Below are 25,481 nucleotides of genomic sequence, written 5' to 3'. Positions count from 1 at the left end.
TTTATAATGGACATGCTGCAATTTGCCTTAGATTGTCCTGCAATATCTGATGTCCACCATAGCAGCCATACTCCATAATGTCTTTGCTCAAGAATCAGGGACAAAGCCAAACATAATGTGGGGAAAAAAGCTCAAAATCAGGGCAATGTTTGAATATGACTCTAATTCACTACAAAAAAAAATTATATAAAACAGGTTTTGAATCAACATGCACATCCTGAACAATAAAAAGATATGAAACTCTAATACTGGATGTTAATGACGCACTATAATCCTCAGTAGTAGACCGGAAAATCAAAAAAATGTTATGAGGGACAGAGCAAAAATATAGGGCAAAATCAGGGACATTCTGAGAAATCAACAACAGTTGAGAGATATGATGGCAGCTAGGCATACAGGAAATCATCATTCAGAGAGTGATAACATGCTACGGAAAAATTTTCAGCTGCTGGGAACTAATATACATTGAAAGTACTGTTGAATGATTACAAATCAATGTAACTAATGATCATATACTAATATGCAAGTGACTAAACAAATATTAGCACCCCAGATTCATAAATATTCCAAGGTTACTGAATCTAATGACAATTCGTACCTTGCTACCCTTCCACAATCCACACCACCTTTCTCCAATGGGGCCATACCAGACAGAAAGCCCAATTAGGTCTTTAAGGCACTATTAGTGTGACAAGAGATTTATCTCCCAAAATGTCTGTACAACACTGAATAAAGGAATACAACTTCCAGCCTGTCCTGGTAGCTCAGGAACTTTAGGCCTGTTATCTTTTTCATTGGGAATCTCTGAGGTAATTGTAATTGTTTGATATGTTTAGTGAGATGCATCCCAAATATAAGGGAGGATGAATCTTTTCAGATCATAATTTCTTTGCCAAGTAGCTGGGCTAAATAAAAGGAATGTCTGACAACTGTTGTTACTTGATGGTCAAAAGAGAGGAAGCCATCAACCCAGCTACCTATGTCCCTGACTACATTTTCAATTAGTAATGTTATGTTTACTATATAGTATGAATATAAAAAAAAAGGCACACAAGGGAGTGACCAGTGTAGAGAAAAACAAATAAGCAAAAAGTATGTAGGTACCAATGCCACAACCAGGAAACAGACAAAAAAGGACAGAGAGAGCAAGAAAAATATAATATAAACTACTGAATATCAAGGACTGATGAAACTTAACTTTTAATATGAAATAGTTTATATTGTATTTATCTCATTTTTTCCTGGTTATGGCACTAGTGCCTGCATTATTTTTGGTTATGACCAAAAAAGAAGATGATACTATATTTTTTAGCCTTTAGTTTGAATTAATTTTTAGTACACCAATTTCTCACTAAGAAAAGTTTATTCTGCAGGGTTTGAGTGTCATAGGATGACTTAACAACAAACCCCAATTTGCAATCTTCTGCAAACTTTGTTAGGCAGAGATCTTGGCACTCTACTTGGAGATCTAAGAAGTGTGGTCCAAGCACTGAGCCATGAGGGTGACCACCGGCCACTTTCATACTTTTTTATAAGGTACCCTACAGGTCACACTGTATGTTCTCTGTCTTTCAGTTTGTTGTCCATCTAACACATATTCGTCAATTTTTAAAGCATTTAGCTTTTATACGATGCCAGCAGAGGAATTTGTATCAAAAGGCTTGGTCTGGTCATGCTATGCTGCATGCACTGCATGGCCACCATCTGCAGCCAACATAACCCTTCTGAAGAAGTTTACTAGATTAAATAGGCAGGATCTACCATTCACAAAGCTAAATTGTTAGAGGCCAAGTATAAAAAGATTCTTGGTATCACAGATTATGAGGTCACATATAATATGTTCCTTGTTTTTTTTGATGGAGTTTGTAAAGTTGATAGATCTGCAGTTACCCATGTTGGTTTTAAGGCCATCCATACAGAGCAGCATCAGCACTGCAGTATGCTGGTCATCAAAGCAGATGCAGTGGTCAAACTTAGGTTAAACATGTTAATGAGTGTATCTACATAGCATGTTCATAATGCATATATATATATATATATATATATATATATATATATATATACATATATGTATATACACAGAGAGAGAAAGACCGAAAGTGGGAGAGAGAGATGTGTAACATATTGTATGGCACTGCTTCATATATATAATTTTTGGAAACAGGATTTGCTTTCTAAGTCAGGGTTATATATGTCATAGGATCTGCCTATCCATTTTTGTAAGTGCTATCCATTATTGAAGTGATATAGGACATCAGGACATAATGATGAAGGGGCACATTGATCAAGACATGCTGCATAGCATGCCTTTTGGATAGCTATGTAGTTGGGGCAATACAATATATACCCTTATACGTGGCACTTCAGTATAACCTAGCAACTCAGCTTGCTTATACTACTGCTGCTAGTGGGATGGTGTATTACAACTGTGCTGGGAATCAATTAGGCTTTATAGAAATGCAAACCTACTGTGTGGCATTTGCAGGGCTCCTTTTGAAACTGCAGCCATCTTAAAATTATCTGGGGTAGTTCCTTAATTTAAGTGCAATTTATTTTCAAATTTAGCTCATTCTAAATAACTCCATTATATTCTAATGAGTCTAAACTGAAGACTACAAATACATCACTAAATACATTGGTTCCATTTACTATTTAAATAAATATATTTACTGCATTTTTACCAGTAATGCTATTACATTTATATACAGTTATAAGTAAATATTTACCTTGATGCTGTAAACATACACCAACATTTAAGTGCATTACAGAACTGCTTCCCAGGTTTGAAACTAGGATGTATAGCATGATGACACAATGGTGTATGTATATGTATATATGTGTGTGTGTGTGTGTGTGTGTGTGTGTGTGTGTGTGTGTGTGTGTGTGTGTGTGTGTGTGTGTGTATACATGTGTGCATCTGTTTGTGCGTGCGCGTGTGTGTTCACTTTTGACACACACTGTCCCATGGCAAATGCTTAGATATCACAGTAGTGGTCTGTGTTTCATTTGCACTTGGGATTCACTAAAGCTTCCTTAAAGGGAAGAAACAAGAGCAGAGAAAGAAATGGGAACTTGTAGCTTATGACTAGATTTCAGTATTTTTTTTATTTACCAGTTGTTTTGCTACTTCCGCACATTCCAGGGTGATTGATGTATTTTCAATGTGGAGTACCTGCATGGCCTAGCTATGCTGTGCCACTTAGGTACCTGCATGGCCTGCAGCTGTTCTACCTCCAAACACATTCATAACTTCAAGCACCTTTACAGATGAAATGCTACTTGAGATAATTTCCAGTAATTCTCAGCAGCATGCTCTTTCGTGGCATTTAGTACTGTTTATATTTCTAATAACCTATGACGTGTGCAGAAAACGTAAAGCAGTCTGCAGTGTTATGCCTGTAAACAGCTGGTAGTAAACAAGTAACATTTTCACAGGTCAAAAAAACTGTAAATATTTAAAATGGAATTAAGTACTGCTTCTTTAAATACAGACAATACTTTCACTCAAGACAGTCTGGCTGAAGAGCTTATGCTGGACTTTATTGACAAACTGCTTACTGCATTTCTTTGTATTCTATTACTTGGTGCAGTGATCTAAGGCTATGAACTGTTTGCAAACTGTCTTATGTGGTCCAGGTTTGATTCTCACAGCTCCCATTCACTTAACTGTGTCAGTGCTTTACTTTGTTTAACAAATAAAAAAAGGCCAACCCCCAGGATTAAAAAATATAAAATAGAATCCACTGCTCAACAAGCAAACGCTGTAATTCCGTAAAGTAAATATAATGTAAATCACAAAGGAGGCGGAGTACAGCAGAAGTAAGAACAAAACTCCAGATTTAATTCCAAGAATGTGCACTTAAAACATACGGATGAGCGCTTTCACCATTACAGCTTCTTCAGATCCAGCTGTAATGGTGAAAGCGCTCATCCGTATGTTTTAAGTGCACATTCTTGGAATTAAATCTGGAGTATTGTTCTTACTTCTGCTGTACTCCAACCCCCAAGATTCACTAATCTTCCATGTAAGACTAGATTAGTCTTACACGGAAGAGCCAGTCTAAGAGTAAGATAGCAGCGCTCCATGCATATTAATGAGGGCGCGCTGCCTCAACTCTATGGCTAACATGGAGCAAGCACGAGTGAAGGGGGTTTGTCGGACTGCCAAGCAGTCCAAAAATCCACGCCCCTGCAAGTCTGACACTCGGAAAATGTCTACTTACATGAGTGAGTCCACTCAAATGTGTACATACCCAACACTACACTCCCCCACAATCTAAACCCCTGTACAATTAAAAATGTAAAAATATTTTTTTTTATTATTTCCGATATAGTTGCCCATATTTGCACGTGTTTGCATGGGTTTGCCCATTGCTTAGCTACAGTTAGCAGTTTAGACACCGAAGAGGAAAATAAGAAACTTGTATGCAAATTAAGCAAAATAGTGATAGTGTAGTGGTAGAGCCTTTGCACAAAAAAGAAGCATGCCCAGTTCGAGTCCCACCACTCCCCCCTCTATTTTCTGTTGGAAATCTGTATATAAAAATAATTCCTGACATTTATTATTTAAATTTTTGTAAAAAGCATTGAAATGGCCTATGTAGTAGTGAACAAATTTTATATATATATATATATATATATATATATATATATATATATATATATATATATATAAACAAAGGTGAAATATTTATGCATACTGATGGATGCATGAGTAACGTATCTTAAGCAATGCGAAGCACTGCTAAGCAAAGCTTACCATTATTAAGCATATTTAAATGTAATTGCTCATAGCTGAGCACTGCGTTAACTAGCGCAATAGCTTTGCATGGAGCTGCGCATCGCGGTAACCAGCGCAACATTGAGCAATGTCGAGCAACGTAGAGCACCGTAGAGCAACGTCGGGCAAAGTTGAGCAAAGTCGGCTAAACAAAACCACACCTCCTAGCCAGTCTGGCCAGTAGTAAAATAAAAAGCAATGACAGGGCTCAAACCCGGGATACTGTCCACCATAATCACAGTACTGAACCACTAAGCCATGACAGCATTTCACAACCTTGCACTTTCAACACACACATACATATCAATGGAAGTTTACCCATTGCTAAGCAGGTGTGCCTTCAGCTGAGTTTTTTCAAAACTGGCCAATCACAAATAAGTGTGGGAAATGAGGCATATTTAAGCTCCCTAGATGGGAATTCTTGCCATAACTGGTTGTAGCTCCCATCTGCAGGCAGCATGACCGGTGCTGGAGAGGGATCTCGATTTCGAGCGCAATGTTGGTGCATTGAGGAGTCAAAAGTAATGGTTTGGCTCCTTGTCCATAATCATGAGGATAGACTCCTGTGGGGCCAGTACCAGGGCACCCAATACAAAGCGGAAGCCTGGAACCATCTAGCTCATGAACTCACCAGTGCCACAGGCATCCCTCGGACTGGTGAGCAGGTCAGACACCACCACACAGACCTGAAGAGATGCAAGGAGGATCAACTGGACCAGTGGATCCAGGAGGCCCGTGGGATGGAAAATGCCCCACTACTAAGTAGCCATGGAATTAAGTATATAAGAATAGCTATTCTAGTCTATACTATGGATAGGTATGTCTCAATATCACTTAATTTACTTCATAACTGCAGGTGTCCATGCTGCAAACCAGCAAGCCTATGCAGATAGGCTGCTAAGGCTGCACCACCAGGTAGGCTAGTAATTATTCTGCATGTACTTTTTATAAAATAAATGAGAGAGCCTCTAGAAAAGTGTTTTAAGTCTTTAATAAAGGTATAATTCCTGGAGTGTGTCTGTGTCATTTTCTTTGATATGTTGTTGTACTCTTGCATTATAGAAATAGTACTGTTGTATTAAGCGCTGTTAACCCACACTTGGGTAGGCCCATATAAAGTGGATGAAGGGAGTGCCAGTAGCGTTTAAGCATATTTTCAGTCCTCAACTGTTGGTTCATGCCCAGCATGTACAGGTTAATCTTGCACATGAGTAACTTGGTATTGTGTTCCCCAGAAATGTCAGTGTGCTGCCAGAAATGTTGGGAGCTGTTAACATATAACTGATAATTTCACCTGAACATATCTAGATAATTATAGGAAAGTAGAGCTGTCAGTGTACCATCTCAGCAGTAGTGTGTCTGAGCAACTCACAAAATATATAGCAGTAACATCTGCATCCCGGACAGTTTGTATGTCAGATACAGCTCATGTATATAAAGATCTAGCAAAACCCATTTCACAATTTAAGGACAATTGGGTAGTGTAAAATACATGTAGGGGACATATAACTGCAGTTAATAGAAATGTAGTGTAAACTAGAAGGATATATAAGTTGTTAATAGAGTTACCTTTTTCCACCCTACTGTATGTGCATAAAAATGCAATTCCACACCTCAATGGGTATGTCTAATCTCAAAACATTTGTTGGGACATATGTCCTATTGGTTTATAAATATCTGCATTTATTTTGATGCATGTGCCCTGTTCAAATACAACAATATTGGTGGCCTGTTGCCATCAATTAAGCCTGCATGCTGTTGTAATGTCCACTGTTGTTCTATATATGCATGTGTTATGCTTGCTGTTCAACTGTTGGAACTCTGGTGTGTTGGGTTAATGAGAATACTTCTGCATGCTGTTATACCTAATTGGGAATACTGATGACTGTTACTAACCCATATTTTCATTAAATCCTCCAAAATAAAGATCGTATGGGAAGGCCGGTCCCAGCGGACCCACCTGTCCCACCTCATCTGGCGATGGCACCTGGTACCAGCAGGTTCAGTGCCCAGCCTGGGACCTCCTCCTCCATTGGCCCTGTGCCACCTTTGGGTGGAAACACTGCAGGGGATAGGGCTTGTCCCCCCCCATGCAAGCGTGGGCAGAGGAGGGCCACCTATCACCCTCCGAATGGTCCGGGCTGTGGTGCGTAGAGAGATTGAGTGTTCTGTCACTGATCCTCTATGCCAGCTTGAGGCATGAGTGGCGCAACTCACAGGTGAGCCTGCCTCCTCTATGCAGTCCCCAGCACAGCTACCCTCTGGGCTGTGAAGGTGCAGTGGTGACTGCCCATGGGTGGGGATCTCACTTCCATTGTTGCCATCTGTGGGCTCATGGGCTCATGAGCTTGTGATTTCCAAACATCCTTCCCTGTCAATGGTGTTCACCCACCACATATGTCATATTCCACCCCTGTATGCATCTTGTTTGTCTTGTCTGTTTACCTCCCCAACCTACCTCCCCAAATATACCTACTTCCTCTACCCCACATTCCACTCTCACCTGAAAAAAAAAAAAAAAGGACAATCTGGTATCAATAAAAAATATGCCCCATACATAGCTGCCCATTTTGGACACATGTCTGCTGGACACATAAAATGTAATTTAACTGGCAGAACAACATACTTTTGTTGTCCTCACCCCTCTCTCAAGGGTGGAAGATTTCATATTTCCCTCCAAATTTATTGCATATGCACAGCTGTTGCTGTTAAAGAAATGGGCAGCTATGGACCTTCCCTCCACCTGTCCTGCACATCCCGTGCTGTTTTCCCTACTGTCTTTCCGTCTTTGTGCCCCTTTTTCACCACTTTTCTATCTCCCCATTTTCTTTTCTTTCAAAGAAATGAGCGCGGGGGTTAGCAGGAGTAAGCACTTTTAAGCAGTTGTAAGCGGGTTTGCGTGAGTATACGCTTGTTTGCGCTTAGCTAAGCATTGCTAAGCATCACGCAAACCCACGCAAACCCACTTACAACTGCTTAAAAGTGCCTTAGTCACTCTGTTAGTGAGGGCCCTTGTTCTGCTCAGCAGCAAAACAAAACACCTCTGTCAGTCTTGAACCCATGACCTTGTACACACTACACTGCATGGAGTACCACTAAACCATGGTAGATATACAACAAGTTGGTGCTGAAATAAATATATCATGCATCAGAGTGACTGAATGTAAAGGAAAAATAGGAATGCCATAACACACAACTTGTTCTGTGGATCTTTACCAGCAGTTGTTGTGGAATTGCATTACATGACTGTGATAAGAGAAGCAGCCATTCTAGCAGGAAATAATGTTACAGCAGCACTTTACAACCCCCACACAGTATCATAGCAGGACAAACACTGGCATATCTGATTAGGGCAGAGGCCATACCTCTCAACTGTTCCTAATTTTCAGGGATGTTCCTGATTTTGAAACAAATTATAGCTGTGTTCCTCTGAATCCCTCTGAAAAGTACTGACGTTGGCCAGAAAGATGGTGAATTACACTTAATGAGTAATGACAATAAGTAAGAGTTAGACACTGCTTGTACTTCAGAAAAAGTGTATTAATCCATATGCTCTGGTTCTCTCAAAGTCTCAACTTAATGGCACTAATATTTTAAAGGTGTACCTCACTTTTACCTTCTTTTCCCTGAATCTGTTCAAATATGTACCTGAGTGCTTGAGAGGCCTTGCAGAGGCAGAAACACACAGACATATCAGCTTTTCTGCTGTTACACACTGTGCAAATAGCTTTGGAAGGAGTTCCAGAAGCATACCCTTATGTAGGAGTACAACACTGAAATACCAAAGGATGTAGCCATGTACTGGTAACAACTAACTGTAACAATGCCATTGTTCCAGTGCTGAAAAGACCAGTGTGGTGCACAGACAAAGAATAACAGGCTAACCTCTGGCTACCATGTGGATAGGTCCACAGTTGGGAGCTACGCAGACAGACCACTTGCCTTGATAAACTAATAGGTACACAGCAACCCTTTAAGTCCAGCAAGATAAAATTCACACAATAATACATAATGCTCTCTGTACTTCTGCACCCCTACCCAAATGTAGAATATACCCATGTGTTCTGGGTCTACCAAGGATGTAGGTAGGCATACTCAGTGCTGAAATTTGTCCAGTTTTCTTGAGCAGCCTGTGCTAATGTCAACAGTAAAAAAGCACAAACTGTTCAGAGGTGAGGAAATTAATATTCACAGTATAGCATTTCACAAACAATTCATGTGCCAAAGGAATACATCTCAATAACTAGTTTTGTATGGCAGTTAATTGTACAATTAGAAAAGAAAGTACATACTCCCATGTATCTTGGGTTAGCATTTTGAGGGGTGAGTACAATTCTACACTGACAAGTGTGTACTGGAAGCAGCAACATTCAGGTCTGAGTACAACATTTAAATCACTGGCTACACCCCTGGCTTCAGATATAAGAACTATACCAACCTTCTGCCTTAAACAACGATGTCCACAGCAAACAAGCATGATCCTCATCTTGGAAAGCTGAAAGGGCCATGCCTACCTGAGTTAGCAATTTATAGCATTGGGTTGCTATGACAGTGATTACTGCAATTACCACACAGCAGGCTGCATGTAATTGGCAAATGGTGGCCACCAATTGGTGCAGAGGCCATCACATGCACATGTGCAAATACCTACAAAAGCAGGCTGTAATTGCTGCCAATAAACTCAATCACTCTACTGTAGAGACTGACAGAGAGAGAGAGACAGAGAGAGAGAGAGAGAGAGAGAGACAGTGAAAAGCAAAAGGAAAAAGAAAAAGAAATAATACCAACTAATACAAAGGAAAGGTATGTAACAGATATGTATTTACTGGCATGTAGTAGATGTTTTTGAAGAGTACTCTACATAATGTAAACCATTCATATGTGGCAGCAGTACATATCTATGCACAGATGTCCTGCTTAACTACTACCATGGACAATTCAGTGTGTATCTGTGGGCAGTGGGACATAACTGTGAAATGTGTAGCTCAGTATTAAATCTCAAGCATCTAATCCATATTATCTGTGTTCTGTACAGTAGTGTGGCCAATGGCTGTTTGGGGGATTAGCACAAACATTTATATAAACATGGGTGTGACAGAGTAACACATGCATGATAGTCATATTAAAATATAGCTTAGCATTGGCAACTGCTGTACCAGGCTAGTAAGCTAATCTAGCATTTGGAGCTATATATACCCCCTCTAATGTTACTGTGTATTCACATGTGATACCTGTTCATGTTGCAGCAAGGCCCAACAGTTCAGCTATGAGGTCCAGGGACTTACAACAGTGTGGACCGTGTGTGTGCATGGCACACACATATGGAGAGATATATATGTGTCATATATATTAATATCTGTATATGTGCATAGAGCAAGGGACATATTGCAACTGTTTGTGAAGGATGGACATATCTATGTTGTTGAAGGTTATTATGTGCATACTTGTATGTAGGTTTTAGTGTGTGACAAACAAGACAGCATACAGTGCTGGTATATGACATGTGGTGGTTAAACACAGTGGGTGTTTTGTTCAGTTTGCAATGTTGCAGCCAGTAAGGCCTGCTAAAGCTACCTGGGCTGTGAACACTTTCAATGCATTTCTCACAAGACTGAGCGATATTAGTACATTACTGTATACCTCACATCCTTTGTATAATTGATATTCCCACCATGAAAGGTGGACTGTATATGTGCCTATATGTATATGTATATGTATATGTACACCAATGGATGTGTATATGTATATATATATATATATATATATATATATATATATATATATATATATATATATAGATATATACACACACACACACACACACACACACACACACACACACACACACACAGATAGAGTCATATATACTCATACACACCCACACCTACTTGTTGCAATAGATTCTATGTAAAGTTGACTGAGTGTGATGGTCAATGTGTTGGTGAATATGTTAAAGATGTGTATTTCTGGGGTAGCTTAGTGGGAAACTGTTTTTGTCATGGTATTATGGGTCCATGCTTTGATCCCAGCAAAAGCTGTGGTATGCTGTTGCTAGGCAGATAAAGCACTATGGCATACAGTCTGATGTAATCCCTTGGTGCTAACTGGGGTATGTCATTGGAGGCTAAAGCACTACATGTATGCTTATTGATTGGTACTGATGTTGAATCCAAATCCTGTATGTACTGTAGTACTACCTGAAGCTCTGGGCCTAAACAGCAAAGTATGGTGTATGTCCACATTGCTTGGAACCACTGTTTTGTGTGGTCCCTGTAGTAATCACAGATTACATTCCTCAAGCTTAAGATTTTGTAAGTACTGACACACAGTACTGTATGGTACACATGTAAAGCTTATCTGGGTTGCCATACCTTTGTGTCTTGTAATTATGTCTGATGTGTGTGTGGTTATGCCTGTAACATGTCCTCTGTCATATGTGTGTTACAACATATAACTGCGTATCTAGCAACATTTATAGTTTACTACAGCAGTATGGCACCTATATTCACAATTGTGCACATATTTTGGCCATGGGTTCGCCATCAACAAGTTGTGTGGTATAATGGTAATACTGTAACTGGACCTTACAAACATTGCGATGGATGACATATTTCTTTATGCATTGGCTTGATCTATATCTGCTGTGGCTAGGTGGTGCATTGTGTTGCATACAGTGTGCCAGGTACTTTTGTATAGTCTTATATAGTGATTTTATTTTTTTGCTGTGCAGAACATGGTTTATTATATAGAGCATGCCAGGCACTTTCAAGCAGTTGTGGGGAGAGCACTGATAAGTGGTATTGAAAGTGTTTAATCTCAGTCAGCTAATAGGTTGCTATATATTGCAGTTCAGTGATATCTGTACTGTATAATGTTAAATATGCCATATGACTTGCTCATACATATATTTTCTTTATGTCTTCCAGGGATCATGGCACACCGTAGAAATCCTACCTACAGTAGTGCTGAAGATGAGATTCTTACCAGCTGTATGATTCAGCACTACAGCCTACTATTCTCCAGAACCAGCCAAGACCAGCAGGAACGTACTGCAATGTGGCAAGATGTTTTCCAGAGGCTTAACGAGGCGGGCCTGCATAACCGGACATATGAGCAGGTATGCCACCACTGCAGTGGTCTACTTAGACATGTCCATCAGCATGCTTCTGATGTACGGAGGCAACAGCTTGCAACAGGTGGTGGGGTTAACATCCACCCCCCCCTCACCAGAGTGGAGGAGCTGCTCCTGAGCCTGGTGGTACCTGCCCAACAACAACAGCAGCATACATTTACCATGATTGAGGTTGGAGCCACCCAGCAAGAACACATGGAACATGCAGGTAACATGGCATATGTGTAGACTACTGTTACCTCTATTGGTAGATCATGCATATGTGAGATGTGTACTGTGTAGTTAGAAGATGTGGAGCCTGTTGTTGTGCAATACTGATCATTTGGAACATAATCTGTAGGCCTGTGAATGTAAACTGTTCTACTGTAAGATTGCAAACCCACAGTAGCAATGCCACAGTTGTCGTCACCGACAAACTGTCTCATATCTATGCAGGTCCCACTGGTGTGACAGCAAGGCAGCGGACAGATGCTGGTGAGTGTGTTCTACATTTATTATTGCAAATAAAAAGTGCATGTCATAGTTAAGGTGTAGGCCATGTACTCATGTAACACACCAACTCATAATGCATGCTGTGCATGTTTGCTGTGAGACCACACACATCTCACTAATGTGATTAGCTGCCTCAAACACATGCAATACCCAGACTATCTCAAATAAATGTGGCTACACTGCAGTGACCATTGGATAGGCAGAGTCGATACACAACATGCACATAGCATACACAACTATGTCATACACAGAACATGTTAACATGCTACACATGAAGGATTCACAAACCCTTTGTAAAGTCACAGTCCAGTATCCCAAATGTCATCCACACAGCACACATAATATACCTGTGGGGTAGAGGCCTATCATGGGGCAGTGAACCACTCTGCAAGACACAACACATTTTTGTTAGGGGATGTTCCTTATTGGCCTCCTTACAAACCCATGTAACAACTGGTTATGAAATGGTGAATGTAGCCATGGTAGTGCAGTTCTGGTACAGCATGATAGGTGCTGGTTTGGGACACATTTGTAGCCTTGAGTGACCACATGATGCTTCATGATGATGGCTTATGGTACTACACCCCATCCAGTTATTGTAACCACAGTACTACACATAGCTTTCATTGCTATACACCTCAATGTTGTGTGTGCATGCAAACATATGCACCTGTAAACAATATGCATACCAATCATGATTTGCACAACTGACACATATATGTCTTGTGATGCTATTGAGTGGCTAGGTCATATGACACACATTAGGTATGTGTGATGTTTAAATTCGCAGTTGTGTTTTAGCATGCCATGTCATGGATGACACTGGCATGTCCACAATATGATCTACACTCACCATAACTACTGTACATTGGGTATGTGGACCAATGGTATTCCATCAGTTATACATGCGCCACTGATCTTGTGTGTAAACACATCATGCATGAGCTAAAACTGTGTCCACAATTATTTGCTAAAGACACAGAGGGTCTAATCAGAATTGGATATCTATGTGACACATAGATACACATCCAGCCATGGTATGTAGACCTGTGAATGATGGTGCACAGTACATTACAGAGTTTTGAATACTTGCACAGCAATGTTGTGTCCATGTATGCATTGCATTCCAGGGAAGGCCAATCACCAAACAACAAAACACATGCATCAAAGCCATGTATACTGTTAGTAACAAGGACTGTCTACACTTGCGCTGCATGCTGTTGAGCAACACATGTCCTGCATGCTGACATGTGTGATATGACTGTTTTGCTTGTGATACTGTACCCCACCATCAAATACTATTGACTATGTTCTGAGATTGCTGGTGGTGTGTGTGTGTGTCTGTGTGTCTATGTGTGTGTCTGCTTTAGTGAGGAGTGTATTTGCGTGTGTGCATGTGTACATGTGTGCACGTGCATGTGTGCACATGCATGTGTGCATATGCGCATGTGCATGCGTGCATGTGCATGTGTGTGTGTGCATGTGCATATGTGCATGTGTGCATGTGTGCATGTGGTCTGACATCATGTACAGGTCTTAAAGTGTGTTTCCTGTTTTCCTCTCCCAGGTGCTGTGGTGGGGCTGGTTCAGTGCAGCAGGGAACCTGATGTCACTGACACAGATAGTGATTATGAGCATAGGTGTGTTGAGGCACAGGCAGGTTTGTCAGGGTCTGTTGCTGGGCCACCAATTGACAGTACACAAGTCTCCACCCCATCCATGCACACAGTCACACTGCCTGTACATCCATCATCACCAATGCCCTTAGCAGAGGGACTGTGTACAGTCGGCACTGGCAGGACAGTGTGGTATCTATGGCACATGCATCAGGACACAGCAGCCATAGCCAGATGTCTGGAATGGTACCACTTAGGCAGATGCGCAGGGGTTCTCATCAGAGCACTGCTGGTCATCATGCCCCTGGCAGACATCCCACAACTCTTTCAACCATACGCATGTTCCAGGCACAGACACGTATGGAGCTGTACAGCAGACAAGGACTAAGGGCACAGAGGGCTCATAACACCTCTGTAAATGACAGTATCTGTGACCTAGCAGGTGCCATATGTAATTACACTGAGGTCATTGATAGACGTTGGGGTGAGACATTAGATGTCCTCCACAATGTCATGTCCATGTGTCAGGACAGTGCGAGACATTTGAGACATCGACGTGGATATATGCCAGCAACATCATCAGCTGGCAGTTGCCGTGGATGTCCATCAAGTCATAGCCACTCCAGTAGTGCCAGTACCAGCCCCAGCAATGTTGGGGGGACTGTCCATAGACTGTCCTAGAAGACCACATGCATGTGGCTCTGGCCAGTCCCAGCAGGGACCTGGATCCAGTAGACATATGTCAACCTCTGAGGATAGTACCCAGTCTGGATTAGTACCTGATACTGTCTGTAGCACCCCTGCCAGGCACAGGTCCCATATCCATGGCCAGAGACGGTGATCTGTAAAGCCTGCCAGGTACAGTCTGTAGCTGTCCCACAAATCCCTGTATATGGCAGCCACATGGTGGAACTGTGTGCATGCAGACAGACACACATAAACCAGACACCTAGGGCAAACACATACCCGCACACATTACATCCACATTGGCCCATAACAGTACTCTTGGCCCTCACACACACACTCACACACACATATCAATTGTATGGCTCAATGTAGGTCTCTGGCAAACCAACAACACACCCTGTGCATATGATGAAACCTGTGCCACCTCCTGTCATCTGTAACATTGATGCAGGAACAGGCTAACATGGTGCTGATGCATATGGTGACTTTATTACAGTATAGCAATGTTTTAATGTGTAGCATGTTGTCAGCAGTAAAGTGTAATGATATTCTTGAAGGTGTAGCTGAGCAGGAATGATGCATTAAAGCTATAATTATCAATGTAGTATTGTTTACACCAGTGTTTATTCCAATTGTGTATTGTCTGCCCATGTGCCACTTGGCTGATGTGTGTAGATTGTCAGCATGTGTTATAGAGTGGACAGTAAGTGTGGGATGTGTGCAGCACAGATTTGCAGCTGTACATTTGTGAACATGGTTGAGGTGCACTGTCTGCATGTACATGCATACTGGACACATGGCCAGGGTGACATGCCCCGTATTAGACAGTGTTAACACTCCATAGTTTCTGTTGGTGGCCAGTATGCATTGTACTACACACATTTTGGAACGTGAGTACACGTGTGTGTATGATACGGTTTGACACTGTGCTCTGGGTGATACTGTTGTTACTATCTGTCATTGGTTTGCATTCTGGTAGTATACATAACCTCAACAGCCTGCCCATAAACAATTGTTAGATGATGGCTTGACAACTGACACACAGATGTAGGACACACAGTAACATTTGCAGCCTTCAAGTACTATTCTATGCCAGTAACACGTGGTATTCACCTACACTCACTCATGGGACCACTACTGTTTGGCATATAGATTTCTTAGGTACAAGCAAACACAGTAGGGATATGTCTGCCCACGTTTGGCAATGCATACTGTGGGCTATAATGCATTCTCCAGATAAAACACACATCCTCCAATAGGGTATCATACAGACAGATACCTGGTGTCAAACCCATGATGTAAAGCTATAAGCCAAATAAAGCATAGTCATCCACTTTTACAAAACAATAGTATCCCCAGAGTACCACATAGGTAGTAGCCCCCAAAATGCGGAACAGGTACCGATGTATACATAGAGCCATGTGTTAAGTCATCTCTTTTGATAATCACATTTCCAAAGGGGTTTTGGAAATCCCTCTGTGGATCACATGAGCAATAAGCGGACTGCATGCATATCCACAAAGGTTGTTGCAGACCTATAATAAATAGCCATCTCTGATAACCTTAACTGCTTTTGAACTGGTTTCAAATATACCTCAGGCATAAACCCTCACTCACACTATTCAATAGAAACTGTAATGAGTGTATGTGAAATGGTTGACGAAGGCCAAGGATCACTGCAGTGGCTAGGCTTGTCGCAAGCATACAGATGTGACCTAAGGTCTGGAAAGTGGCAGCACACTGGCAAAGATAGATGTGTTCATGGAGAAAGCAGGGTTCCCACCTATGAAATAATTGAGGTCACATGTATGTATATGTATTTGCCACACAGCTACCTGACATGTGTAATGCACATACTGTTGTCATTGTGATATGTCATACAGTAGTAAAAGCAAAACACTTGACACACTGACCAACAGTGTCACACACATGGAGCACACACACAGTCACCAAGTGCAGGATTCAAACCCCTACCTAACTACTTTATGATATTACAGCAGTACACATTCACACGATGCACTATACACATTACTGGGAGATTTCCTTTCCACAGGTATATTTGTAGGATGGTGACATCATCAGACTTGACAGAGATGAGTTTACCACTTTTAAGGTATTTCAGTATTCTCCAAAAAGATTGCTCATCTCCAAGGAGGCACATACAGTTGGCAAGTGCAGGATTCAGACCCCTATCTAACTACTTTATGATATTACAGCAGTATGCATTTACAAGACATGCTATACGCATTACTGGGAGTGCTTCTTTCCACAGGTATATTTGTAGGATGGTGACATCATCAGACTTGACAAAGATGAGTATACCACTTTTAAGGTGTTTCAGTAGTCTCCAAAATGATTGCTTCTCTTCAAGGAGACACACACACACAGTTGGCAAGTGCAGGATTCAAACCCCTACCTAATTACTTTATGACACTTGAGCAGTACACATTTACATGACACGCTATGCACATTACTGGGTGGTTCTTTTTCCACAGTTATATTTGTAGGATGGTGACATCATCAGACTTGACAAAGATGAGTATACCACTTTTAAGGTGTTTCAGTAGTCTTTAAAAAGCTTGCTCCTCTCCAAGTAGACACACACACTCTCATACAGTTGACAAGTGCAGGATTCAAACCCCTACCTACCTACTTTATGATATTGGAGCAGTAAACATTTACACGACGTGCTATACACATTATTAGGTGTTCTTCTTTACACAGGTGTATTTGTAGGATGGTAACATCATCAGACTTGACAAAGATGAGTATACCACTTTTAAGGTGTTTCAGTAGTCTTCAAAAAGCTTTCTCCTGTCCAAGGAGACATGCGCACACACACTCGCATACAGTTGACAAGTGCAGGATTCAAATCCCTACCTAGCTACTTTATGATACTAGAACAACACACATTTACACGAAGTGCTATACACATTTCTAGAAGTTTGCCTTTCCACAGATATATTTGTAAGATGGTGACATCATCAGACTTGACAAAGTGGGTTACATTAGGTGACATTAGGTGGGCTACATAGAAGGAATTTCTAAACACTTTGGCAATGTGATCATCAAAGGAGAGTTTACTATCTACCTGGGTCCCCAGGTCCATAATTAAATTCTCCGTACATACTGGATTACCACCTATGTGGTAATTTGTGTGCACTTTGTTTTATCCAAAGGGGATGACTATGCATTTTTTGGCATTCTGCTTGAGGGCATTGTTTTGACACCAGGTATCTGTCTCTGTAAGACCCTTCTGGAGGATATCTGTGTCAGCCATAGAGTTTATTATGGACCACTGTTAACACTCATCTGCAAACTTGGTCAGCCATACTTTTCCCATGCTTGCCTGTACCTCTGAGCTGTATCTACTGAACAGGTGGGGTCCCAGGACCAAGACCTGTGGGATGCCACTTGTGACTGGTTTAGAGTCGGACATGGCACCCGCAACTCTGACCATGTGTTTGATCTGTGAGCCATTTGGCCACCCATCCTGTGACATAGGGGTTAATGTTCAAGCTGGTAAGCTTGTCCATGATGCCAGAGTGGGGAATGGTGTCAAAGGCCTTAGTGAGGTTCAGGTGGGCTGTGTGGACTACTTTCACCTCCATCTATGTCCTTGGTAACTGTTTCAAAGACATCAACTAGGTTTAGGAGGCAGGATCTGTCTTTAACAAAGCCAAATTGGGTAGAGTCCAGTGTCTGGAGCTTCCCAATGTCTGTTTATGGGTTCCATGATAATTTGCTCCATAGCTTTGCAGACCAGGCTGAGTAGGCCTATAGGGCAATAGTTTCCAGGTTCTGTTGTGGCACCACCTTTGTGGAGCTGGATGACTGTTGCTATATGCCATTCTTTGGGTACATAGCCTGTGGTAAGATTGAGTTTGGACAGTGAATGTAGGTGAGGGTATAGTTCCTTTTGGGGCTGATGTAAGACGCAGCCTGGGACACCATCCAGTCCCATTGATGCTGCATTCTTAGCTTTGGAGAGGGCTGTTTTTACCTGCATGTCCATGAAGTCTGGGGCTCTGCATTCTTCTGGGATGGACATAGGCCCTTTTGGGGGTGGGGGTGAAATTTGCACTGAACTTGTCTGCCAGGATGTGGGCAATGTCAGTTGGTTCAGTGCATTTTTTGTCATTTTGCAGTAGCTGACAGCATATTTCAGAGTTGCTACCTAAATGTTTGGTATAGCTAACGAAGCTTTGTGGTTATTTTTCTTAGATTCCCTGGTGATTTGTCTTTAGAAACTGGCCTTGGATTATTTTATGAGCGATCATTGTTTCTTCCTAATAATGATCAGTGATGCCTTTCCTTTTGTGAAGCTTGCTCTATCATGTGTTAGTTTTGTCCTTCTGTTGTATAGCTTATTTATGAGCAACAACCACCAGATTGTTTTCTTCTTTTTGGAGGAGTGCGTCTTGGTTTTATTTGGGATGTCTTGATCCATGCATCCCTGTAGATGCTCATAGAATGCACTTGTAAATGATTCTGCAGATTGTATAGCATTATCCTATAGCAAGGGGGCTTTGGAACTTTCCACTTTGATCTTGAGAAGTGTGCAGTTTGCTTTTGAAAATTTCTTCACAGTGGTTTTCTTGACTGGGGGGGGGGGTGGATGTCCAGTCTGATTATTTTATGGTCTGATATTACCAGTGAGGGGTTTATCTCTGTTGTGGAACACTGGTACCCCATGTTGGTGATGATCAGGTCCAGTATGTTGTCAACTCTAGTGGGTGTGGTGACCAGCTGTTCCAGGGCGTTTCAGTTTTTAAACTCTAGGAAGCATTGGGCAAAGGACGTTGTACACGAGTAATTCTCCCAGTCAATGTTTGGATAGTTGTAATCTCCTCATATAATGGTATTTGGTAGGACCTTTATATTTTCCAGTGTTCCCAGGATTACTGAGTGAGGTTTCTGAGACAAAGTAGGTGATCTGTAGCAGGCTACAATCTGATAAGCAGCTTTGCCCAATGTTAGTTGCACTTGCATGGACTCCAAGGCCTCATGCTGTGCCTCTAACCAGAAGGTGTGAGTATCCATAAGGTAAATGGATACACCCCTTCCTTTTGTATTTCACTCTGGGTTTTGGGGCCGAAGATCAGAGGGATTGTGAGTGTTTTATGTGGAGCATGTCCAACAGCTCTGTGTTTGACATAGTTTTGTATGTTAGGCAGAGATCACCTCTGAGTAGGCGATATGCGAGAGAGTACAGCTGGAGCATTTGAAATGGCTTGTGCATGGCATGTATTTCAGGCCACTAATCCTCTTTGTTTGGTATTTCTGTAGGCTTTCCAGCTGTTGTAGATGTCTTGTGATGTACATAGCAAAAGGGGCGTTGTACTTTATTATGGATCTAGTGAGTGATGAGTAGAGGGGAATAATGTCCTCTTCTATACTGCATGAAACACCTTTTGTGATGAGGTGTGCCATGTAGAAGGATTTCCTGACTACTGTAGGGATGTGATTATCACAGGTGTGTCCACTGTCCACCAGTGACCCAAGGTCTCTTATCACACTTTCAGTGTAAAGTATACTACTGCCTATGTTGTAGTTCATGGCGATTTATACCTAGTTTAGTGGGTTTATCTATAATTCCAGAGTGGGGGATGATGTTGAAAATCTACATAGGCTGTGTGAACCACCTTACCCTTGTCTACGGTTCTGGTGACTGCTTCAATGACATCTATCAGGTTTAGGAGACATGATCTGCCTTTTACAAACCCAACATGGTTGTGGTACAGAGTTTGGAGATTAACAATGTGTTTTTTTTATAAGTTATATGATGATACATTCCATGGCCTTGCAAAGCAGGCTCATCAGGCTAATGGGGCGCTAGTTCTTGGGGTCCGTGGTGGCTCCCCCTTGTGTAGTGGGATAACCATTGCTGTGCACCATTCAGCAGGCACAAAGCCTGTGGTGAGGCTATGACTGAACATGGTACGTAGGTGTGGTGCCTGTTCGTTCTGTAGTTTGTGTAGAACACAGCCTGGGATGTTATCTGGTCCCATGGATGCTGTGTTCCTGGCTTTGGAGAGTGTTTTTTACCTGTGCAGCCGTGATGACAGCAACTTTGCAGTCTTCCGTTATATTGATGTGCTCTTTCATGGGTGAGAGGGGGATAAAGTTAGCACTGATCCTATCTGCCAGGATGTTGGCAATATCAGTTGGGTCTGTAAATTTAGTGCCATTGTGCTGTAACTCAGAGCAGATCTGAGTGTTGCTATTGAGATTCTTGACCTAGCTATAGAATGTTTTGTGGTTGTCTTTAGAATCAGTGGCGATTTTGTTTTCATAACTAGCTTTGGTGGATTTTATTAGGGATCACAGATTCTTACTGATGTTGACCATGGAGCTCCTCCCCTCATGGGATTTTACCCTCTTTTGAAACCGTTTCTTCCTTCTGTTGTGCAGTTTGTTTATGGAAGGGGAATACCAGATTGGCTTCCTTTTCTTGGAGGATAGCGTATTCGTTCTGTTTTGGATAGTACTATGCATGCAGTCATGTAAGTGCTTATAAAGTGCAATTGTGAAGGATTCAGTAGTCGTAACTGTATTGTCCATCTGCATGGGTGTCCAGAAGTTCAGCACTTCTGTCTTAAGAAGCATGACGTTGGCTTTGGAGACATTTTTTAACATGGTTTCCTTAATGGGGGTGTGGGTCCAGAATGTGGATATGTAGGGTAATTAGCTTATGGTCAGATGGGACCAATGAGGCCCTGACTTCAGGTGTGGAACACCGGTCACACAGGACAAACCAAACCCTGTAACCAACACAAATAACCACAAAGTGAGCTAAATGCTACTCATTGCCAGAAGTCTCATCCTGCAGATGCACACACTCGAGGCACTTTTCATTATGGAGAATATTGATATCTGTGCAGTAACAGAACCCTAGTTCAAAGATCCAGACAGCACACCAGCACTACCAGGATACTACTCATTCCATACCTTCCAGCATCAGAACCTGAATCATAGCACATAGGGTGAGGATGCATCCATATTCATCAAGGATACCTACACCTCTCTCTACATCAAGGATACCTACACCTCTCTCTACATGCTCTCTACAGGATATGTAACCATAGAATGTTGCACAGCAATGTTCTTCACACTCCACAGGGGTGGAGGTCACAAAAACCCCTTGGCATTCATGCTCTATGAGCCTGATGAGTGTGTTCTGCAAGGCAATTTAGCCAATCATAATGGAAGTCAACAATACAGAGATTGGGAACCTTCACACAGTTGAGCACACCCAGTTTGGCTTCGTCAAATGCAGATCACACCTCCTGAACTGGGAGGATTTCTTTGACAGTTACCCAGGCTACAGATGATTGAAATGAGCTCAACACAGCCTACCTATACCTTGCTAAGGCCTTTGACACCATTCCCCACTCAGGTATCATAGATGAACTCACCAACCTGGCCATGAATCCATATATCACAAGATGAATTGCAAACTGGCTCACAGATAGATCCCACACATTAAGAGTTGCTGGCTACATGTCAGACTCTACACCGGTAATGACTGGTGTTCCCCAGGGTTCATTCCTGGGGTCCCTCCTGTTTGGTATAGACTTCTCAAATGTACATGCCAACACAGGAGGGTTGTGGTTGACTAAGTTTGCTGGGAACTGTAAGGTGTTTGCCATAACAGATTCCCCGGAAGACAGACATATTCTCCAGAAGGGACTCTATGAGACAGATGTGTGGTGTCAGAATCATGGGCTCAAGCTCACTGTGGAGGAATGCATACTGATCCTCTTTGTTGAAAACAAAATACCCACAAACTACCACATAGGTGTTATCCCCTTAAAAATGACAAGGTGATAAGGGATCTGGGGACACAAGTAGATAGTCATCTTTCCTTTGACAACAATGTTGCCAAAGTGATTGGAGATCCTATGTGGCCCACCTAATCAACAAATAGTTTGCATCAGGATCCAAAGAGGTAGTGCTGGTACTCTACTCTTACATCATCAGACCCATCATTGAGTACAGTGCACCATTTTGGATGTACTCGATTTAGCATATCCAGCAGCTGTAGAGACCACATAGGTACATCACCAAGAGGATTACTGGCCACAAACAGTTGTGTTATGCAACACAACTGGTAAAACTAAATCTGTTCTTCGTTGCGTACCGCCTACTCAGATGCACACTCTGTCTAACATACAGAGCCATGTCCAACACATAACTGTTGAACATGCTCCATCTACAGATAACAACATTGAGTCATCCTACACATTCCAGGGATATGAATCTCATTACAACGATAAATACAACATGCTGGTTGGATAGAGTACCATCCCAGACACTTGCCTTACTGTGGAACAGAGTCCCAATGTACATCAGACAGAACCCCTCGCTGACACTATTCAATTGGAACCTTGATGAGTGGATGGGAAACAGACAATGCATGCCAGGCATCACATCAGCAGCCCCACTAGAAAGGGACTTAGGGTACTAACTATTAGAACTAGGCCTTGGGAGTCTACCCAATGGTGTGGTGAAAGCTGCACAACTTGCGTAGGCTTCGTGGAGATAGTCTACTACATACCTATGAACCTATGTGACAGGTGCATGTCTATAGATAGTAGATGTGTACTTCATTGTACAGTCATGTTGTATAGCAGGCACATGGACCACATGCACGGTAATGCTTACAGATACTGGTGGCTGTTATGTACAGTGGGAAATATGTGCACCTCATGACTTTCCTGCCATTGGGATGTGTGCTGGGTGGGACAGTCCTGGATGGCTCCCTGTCATGGTCACCCTCTTACACACATCTCTGCCCATCCATCTTTGGCTTATTATACTGTTTTCTCCCTACATATATATATATATATATATATATATATATATATATATATATATATAGGTACATAGGTAGGTAATAGGCTATCTGCCTGAAGGCATATATTAGTATGGCCAGAGTCTGCAGCTATCACAACCCATGGAGTTAGTTCCCTAGGCCTCTGTGTAGTAGAGCTGATGAAATGATCCATGGTGTGACAGTTCAGTTTCACATACACTCATCAAGGCTCCTCTGGAAGACTGTCAGTGAGGTGCTTGGCTTAATGTTGGTTGAGAGCCTATTCCAAAGCAAGGGAAGTCTGTGAGTTAGTAATGTATCCCTCCAACATGTTCTATTTAATGTTGTGATGATGATAACCCTTGAGCCTGTGGTGCAGTGAGCTTGGGTTTTCTTCAGATAGCGCATGTACATCAGTTCTGCATTGAACATGGACCTGCCTGTTGGGCAGAGATCTCCTGAGTAGACAGTATGCAACAGAGTACAGATTGAGTTAAATTTAGTCTTGTTGCATGGGGCAGCTGTTTGAGGCCAGTAATCCTCTTGTTGAGGTACTTCAGTGGTCTTTCCAGCTGCTGAAGGTGCCTAGTCAGATTCATCGCAAGTGTGTTGTGGTACTCTCTGATGGGTCTGATGACTGATGAGTAGAGGGAACCTCCTTTGACCTACATGCAAAGACCTTGGCAGTTTGTGGGAACACATAGCATGATTTTCTAACCACTTTGTGAATGTGTTTCTGGAAGTAGAGATGACTATCCACATGTGTCCATAGATCTCTTATTATTACCTCCATATTTATGGTGTTGGCACCTATGTGGTATTTGTATGACTGTAGCTCGAGGCCATAATTTTGACACTACATCTGTCTGACTGAGACACTTTTTAGGGATGTCTCTGTTGTCCCAAACATCAATTATGACAACTTTTTTGCAGTCATCCACAAACTTTGCTAAACACAGCCCTCATGTGTTTGACTGTATTTCTGAAAAGTATACACCAGACAGGAGGGGTCTCAGCACTGAGCCATGGGGGACAGCAGATGTTACCAGCTTGAACAGGAGACCACAATTCTTACCTTGTGGGATCTATCTGTTCCCCAGTTGACAATCCATCAGATGACATACATATTTATGCACAGGTTGTTGATTTTGTGGATACGACATGTGTCTGGGATGTTGGAAAAGGGCTTTTCAAGGTATATATGGGATGTGTGTAGCTCATTTCATTGATGTATGTCCTGGGTGACTGCCTTGAAAACAGTCTAGCAGATTTGGGAACCATGATCTGCCCCTGACCAAACCAAAATTGGTAGGGTTGAGTGTTTGTAGGCTCCAAATAGCTCTGTTTATGAGTTCCATCATGATGGACTCCATGGCCTTGCAGATCAGGCTTAATAGGCTTATAAAGACAATAGTTCCCATGGCCTGTTGTGCACCAACACTTTTAGAGTGTGTCAAACATTGCTGTAACCCATTCAACAGTTTCATATCCTGTACAGAGGAGGGTGAGTCTCAACAGACTGTTCAGGTGCAGGATCTGTTTGTTTTGGAGTTCACATATGACACAGCTAGGGAAACCATGTCATCCCATAGACACCATGTTTTTAGGTTTGGAAAGAGCTGTTTAACCATTGTATATGTGATTTCTGTGTTTTCACAATCTCCAGGTATGATAACGGGCCCTTTTGTCAGTGAGAGGGGGGTAAATATGTATGAACCTGTCTGACAAGATGTTGGCAATGTCAGTCATGTACATGTATTCATTTACAGTTTGCACTGACTCAGAACACATATGAGTTTACATTGATATTTATGACATAGCGAAAGAAAGCTTCATGGTTCTCTATGGACTCTTTGACAATATTTTTGCCAGAACATGGATTGGATAATGTTAGGAGTGCTCATTGTTTATTGATGATACTGACCGGAGATTTATTGATCTTCTTTGAATTTTCAC

The 25,481-nt window shown here is 41.9% G+C and overlaps 1 protein-coding gene across 1 annotated transcript in view; it reads right to left on the bottom strand.

The window, feature by feature from the left end:
* The window catches only part of PRLR (prolactin receptor), a 2,068,968-nt gene that overhangs the window by 1,475,727 nt on the left and 567,760 nt on the right, over nucleotides 1–25,481 (bottom strand). The window lies entirely within an intron of this gene.

The sequence above is a fragment of the Protopterus annectens genome, chromosome 1.part0 (genome assembly GCF_019279795.1).
Source record: "Protopterus annectens isolate FY-2018-M chromosome 1.part0, PAN1.0, whole genome shotgun sequence".
In the NCBI taxonomy this organism is placed as follows: domain Eukaryota; kingdom Metazoa; phylum Chordata; order Ceratodontiformes; family Protopteridae; genus Protopterus; species Protopterus annectens.
Note: the sequence above shows the minus strand (reverse complement) of the source record. Positions and strands in the feature narration are given on the sequence as shown.